The sequence below is a fragment of the Lutjanus erythropterus genome, chromosome 23, assembly GCF_056507025.1.
Source record: "Lutjanus erythropterus isolate fLutEry1 chromosome 23, fLutEry1.hap2, whole genome shotgun sequence".
Lineage (NCBI taxonomy): Eukaryota > Metazoa > Chordata > Actinopteri > Lutjaniformes > Lutjanidae > Lutjanus > Lutjanus erythropterus.
In genome coordinates, this window is record NC_139339.1 from 21,295,284 (window position 1) to 21,301,464 (window position 6,181).

Here is a 6,181-nt window from a genome sequence, read left to right on the forward strand (position 1 = left end):
GCTTAGGAAGAGTTAAATTGACACTCCTCAGACCTGTAGTACATAAGATGGAAAGATGGGTCTGTTATATTGATTGGATCTTTTCAGTGTTTATCTTGTAGCTTCCCCTGGTAAAAAAAAAAAAAAAAAGACGTAACTATTTCAAGTATTTAAAATATATATATGTTGCCCTTCAGGAGACCTTGTTTTGTGTGTTTCCATTTGTTCTTCCCATTCAACATGAAAAGCAATCATTTTTCATATCAAACGTTCATGGTACGATATGCCAGGCAGGGTAATTGTTTCTGCCTAATGTTTATGTATTGTGTGAAGCGGGGGGAGCCCTGTGTGTTCAGGAGGTGGAGGCGAGGCCAGATTGATGATCAGGACTCAGAGAGAGGGACGCACCAAAGAAAAGAAGACAGAGATTTTTTAGGGGAGAATCATTTGCAGTGATGAGAACGGAAAGCGTTTTAAGAGGGAATTATGGTAATGTGGAGAGAGTTCCCCGAGCACACACATTTACACACACTTCTCATTTCATGCATAATCCTCTGCTCCCCTGTAACCTGTGGTTGTAAATAATAATAGCTGATAACCCGTGCAGAATAGAGGCGAGCTGCTGAGCAAAGTAATCTGCTACCTGAGAGATGAAGCAAACTTTACCTCGGGTTTCCTGAGGAGAGAGAGGAGGTGAGAAGAATAAAAATGGGTCGTTTGAGAGGGAAAGACAGGGGAAAGCTAAGTAAGGGCAAAGAAAGATTATTTAACAAATAAACTGAAGGGAGGACTTGCAAGGAATGGAAAAGAAACGTCCAGTTCAATGAATTCCAACCAATTAGCGATTGATTCCCATTATTTTTGATTTATTCAACACAAGCTACTGTTAAAACCTCACTGACACACTAAAGACCTTAATTAAACCGTTAAATAGAGCCTTAGGTTGGTGCGTCTGACCAGTCACCCCCTATGGATCGCTAAATCCAGAACACAATGTTTGAGTACCATTCGCAAAGTAATTACACAAATATTTAATTAAATCAGGCTCATGCCGACTAGAATAGAATTAAGACTGTCTGGGAGCAGATAGAGAGATACTGTACTGTTAGGTGGGAGGAGAGGAGGGGTTTAGCAAAAAGACATGGCCATGACTTCTGTGACAACTGATATATTTTAAGGGCTGGGAAATCTATGTTGCAATATTTTCTTACGTATGTGTCATGTTTATTGTTTTCAGAATCAAAGAATAAACAGCTGAAAAGGAGAGTTAAGGGCTACAATTTTAAATGAAAACTGTATGTGTGCTGTACTTTAGGTAAAGTTCAGAACAGAGATATGGACAAGTATATGCACACAAGTATAATTAAAGGAGCACCGCTCAAACTGAGGAGACAGTTATATAAGTCCTATGTGGTTCTGGAGGTAGTTTTCTAAAGGTGTGTTTGGACAGAAAGTGAAGCAAATTTTCGCCTCGATATTCATACAAATTTGACCGCTGGAGCAGTGTGCAGGCACTGCTTACTCCTCCCAAACAACCAATGTACTGACTGTACTAGTCTTGCATAGCCATAGCCTTGTTCCCCAGTGCTTATTACTGCTGAGAGGTTTCCAAACCAATCACAATGGTCTTGGGCAGTGCCAAGCAAAGGATGCAGCAAAGGCGCCCTTGTAACATAGTGTTTGGGGAATTTGTTTTGGTGAAAAATTTGGGAGGTTAATGCTGGATTTAAAATGTCTCAATCACTGCAGCTGCCAGCTTGTTAATCTCTCTATTTTGTCAAAGCAAACAGACATGAAGACGAGCTTAACTGCCTTGCTAATCCATCAAAAAACACACTTCATTTAAACCAAAAGAAAGAAACCAAAAAAAACAAAAACAAATATAACTCACCAAAACCATGTTGGTTCCAGTGATCCAAAAATCACCAGCTTTGATCGTTTGGTCAAAATGATTCCTTCAGCGGTTGTGTTCTGTGCCGCTGAATTAGAATCGGTCCCCACGTCCCAGCGTCGGCACCACATTATGGAGATAGGCCTGGCTATGTGAGACTAGTCCCTGACCATCTGCTTATGTTCGTTCTTCAGAGGTGGACCATTAAATTTGCAAAATGACGAAAATCGATCAAAAAGACTCCCCTAAAGAGTTGATTTATTTGTCTATTCATCCAATTATCCAGCCCAGATAAGCACTAATTTTTGGCGAAGTAAAAGCATTTTTTATTCTATGCCAATGTGTCATAGCTCAGTAGTAACATGTCTAAAATTTGCCTTGCCTTCTGTTTGAATACACTTTTTAGAAAAATTAATAAATGAATAAATAACCATGGAGATGTTATCATTAGGGTTATTATGGATCAGGCTTAATATATATATTTTTTTAACCGTGAGGCTGCATTACATATTGGAGGTAAGGGCTTTGAAATGAGTGAGGATTTAGAAGGCATGCAGGATCTAATGAAAGACGAGTTGCAGTATGGGAAATGTAGGCTCCAGCATTTTTTGGAGCTTATTTGAGACTAAAAGTCAGGATATCTCAACCTCTGCTGCTTCAGTTTTCAACATACTTTAAAGTTCTGTCTACCGTGAGTGCGTCAACTGTATGGAAGTGCAATATGAAATTGCTCAAGAGCCCCTTTAAACCTCAACCTGCAGTATAATTTTCTGTTGTCATATGCCTGTACAGATGCAAAAAATAATAGCACATGAGGTGGCATTTATAGAAAAGAGGACGTGAATCCAGACTTTGTTTGTAGGGCTACAATTATGTCATTTCCTGCCTCAAACTCTATGTTTAAGTGACTTCAAAGCAACGAAAGCCAAGATTTTATCAAACGAAGCCATCAGCTCTCGTGACTGAGCGTCAGTCAACACTGACATCTAGTGAGTGATGGATTCATATCTCAGTTTACTGAGATATTCATACTGTGTGTGGACGATACAAATGATCCATCAGCCACTTATAGTTTCATCAGTCATTTTGCCACTTTAGAAGATGCTGATAGAGCAGCATTTTATTCCAGTTTGCAGACTGTTATTTGAACACTTATCCTCATGCTATACCACTAGGATTAACTCTCTATTTGTGACACAAGAATTTATGTTAGCGTCCATACTTTTTTGAGTAATTTGACAGTTAGCCTCATATTTTTTTTCCACAAACATTCACACTAATTACTGTAATTTTTTGCATATATTATATTTTGTAATCAGATTAATCCTATTAGATGTTACCTGTTATTGGGGTATTTTTAAATGATATATTTGGGAAAGCAGGTAGGGGTAAAATGTATCTCGTTCTGTTTGCAGTGTTATTGATTTCACTTTGCAGAAAGAGTAGAAAATCATTTATTGCGTGTGGAAAGTTTGCATGATTGCATGTGTGTGTGTGTACCACAGACTTGTGTGTGTGTTTTGCAGTGTTCATACTCCCATTTCTCTCTGCTGTAAGTCCTTTGTGAAGCCTGAAATCAGCTTCTCTGTTCCAGCCTGTCTGCTGCCCGGCCTTCAGGCTTCACTTCAAACGATTCGGCATGAATTACAGGATGTAAAGATTGCCATTTATCTCAGCGGCCGTCTATCTGAGACACATGTTTGATTAGTGAAAGCCCCCCATGGCTGAATTTACTGCTTTTAACTCACTGATAAATGTTTCTGGATTTAAATGTTCCATGCTGGCCTTTTGGAGGGCTTTGGCATCGCCATTTCTTTGAGGTGTGAGTGTGTATGTGTGTGGATATCGAAGGGGGTTAAATGATGTATATCTGATTCAGCTTCACACATCACATACACACACACCTCTCTCCCAGGGGACTCCCTTCCCTCCCATTTCTTCCGAGTCAGGGCCCTCCCTGCTTACTGAGCGAATTACAACTGCAGAGGGGGTCATCCGGGGTTGTGAAGGACTCAGAGAGGAGGAGAGAGGCGTGTGTCTCACACTGTAGTGTAGCTAAATCGTGCCCTCGCAGCCTCCCTTTGAAGTTCCACTTCCTCTCTCCCATCCCTTTCTGCAAACACAACTTCCCTTTAACCTAGCGGCAGTATGCGTGTGTGCATTCAGTGTGTGTGTGTGTGTATGTATTTTCTAGATCTCACTCATCAGCTTTCGTCTTTGTGTGTAATCGTTGTGTAACTGTGATTGAATATCTCTGTATGTTCATTATGTGTATCCGAGAAGGGAGAGAAGAAAGTCGAGGCAGAGAGAGGAAAATAGAGGATAAATCAGAGGCCAAATCAATGAGCACGAGTCCTTGGGCAGAAAGCAATAAAGTCCATTAACAAGGTGCAGCCACATTATCTGGGAGGGTGTGAAAAAAAAGGATTAATATTGATATAGAACCCAACTGTGTGTTTTATTAGAGCTTTTATTTTTCTAACACTTTGCCCTTTTTGTGAGCTGGGTTGCTGTTTAAGGGTGTGTGTGTGTGTGTGTGTGTGTTACTTTGAGGTGGAGTCCCTTCACCACATCTGCAATGCAGCAGAAAACACAAAAAAGAGAGGGAGGAAGAGAGAGAGACTCACGTGACAAAAGAGTGACGCTGTCCTCGGACAGATTTTCTCTCCCTCTTTCTCTTTTTTTTTTCAGCCCTCCTCATAAAAAAGTGCTTTTATATTGGAATCCGGAGCCTGTCACATCCTGTATAGTACTAACCAACAGATTAACTTATATAAATCAGGTTGTATTTCTAAAAAGCACCCCCTCACGATCCTGGACACATCTGCATTGCACACACACACACACACACAGAGCACCCTGCACCAAGGCAGCGCAGATGTGGCTAAATGGGGTGACCTTTACAAGCAGATCATGGAGGGACTTTACCTCTCCCAAGCTAATGCACCAACAATGTTTTACTGGTGACTTTACATTGTACACTTTGCTAAAAATGTCTGGAAATGCTGTTTTTGAAGTGATCGTATGAGACTGTCATTACACTGTCATAACCATGTTATGACATGAAGGAGTCTTTATGAATGTTTGACTGTCATTCAGTCAATGATGTCATTTTTAAAAGCGAAGTTGACATTGTTGAAAAGCCTACGAGGCCAGTTTGACGACAGGGAATACAGTACCGAGGTGGCACTCTGGGGCTGACTCAGCTAATCAGGCAGCTAGCTCCACGGCTAAGTGAGCTAAGTAGCCAATGCCAGCTACAGTTAACAGCAGACAGCAGTTTGCCGACTTTTATCTGTACATCAGATAAATCACCTTGGTACTGTACTCTATTTTTGTTGTACTCTATGCTAAAATGTCTGGTAACATTTCATTTGGATGTGTGTGCATAAGACTGTCATTACACTGTCAACACCTGTCATGAACATGAAGTTGTCTCTATGAATATTTATGAATATTTATGATTTAAGTAAAACACATTTTGAGATGTCTTTGTTATGACAGCTTGACATTGTCGATCTTAAGGAAACTGTTTAGCTTAATGTTTTAACATAATTGTTACCTGATGGAGAGAGAGTGGATGTCTAGCTTTTGTTAAAGTGGTTATTATTTTTGGCTACTGTTAACTAGTTAGCTCTGTTACCCTTGGAGCTGGCAACCTAATTAGGTGACTCAGTCCCAAAGTGTCAGGAGCCAAACCAAACAACAACAGCAAGAAGACTTGTATTCCCAGTCATGCCTGGCCACCTTCAGTCTCAGAGGCTTTTTAAACAATGTCAACTTTGCATTGTCATGTGTCGTATAATTTCCCAGACATCAACTAAAGTGATACTATCTGGTCTCTCATGAAGATGACATTGAATGTTATGAAGCCAGTTTGATGACAGAGTACAGTAACAAGGTGATTTAGCTGACAGAGTTACTTGATGGGCAGATAGCAGTTAGCTCCTTTAATTGTTGCTAAAATAGGCTAACCGCTGTCTGTGGTTTTCTGTAGCTGCTGTTAGCTAGTTAGTTTGGTTAGCCTAGACACTTAATTAGCTGACTCAGCTGCTAACAAGACCAAACCCAGAAAACCTCTGTACTACATTTCCTGTCATCAAACTTGCCATTATCAGTATTGGATGTGTCAACTTTGCATTAAAAAAGACATAATTGACAGAATGAAACTTAAGGAGCCATAACTAGTCATAAACATGATTATAGCATTGTATGGACAATGTTATGCACAGTCCTTCATATAAAGTGTCACCAAATGTCTTTATTTACCCCCTTTTTTCAATTGTATTTTGGATTGTATTTGGGGTATTT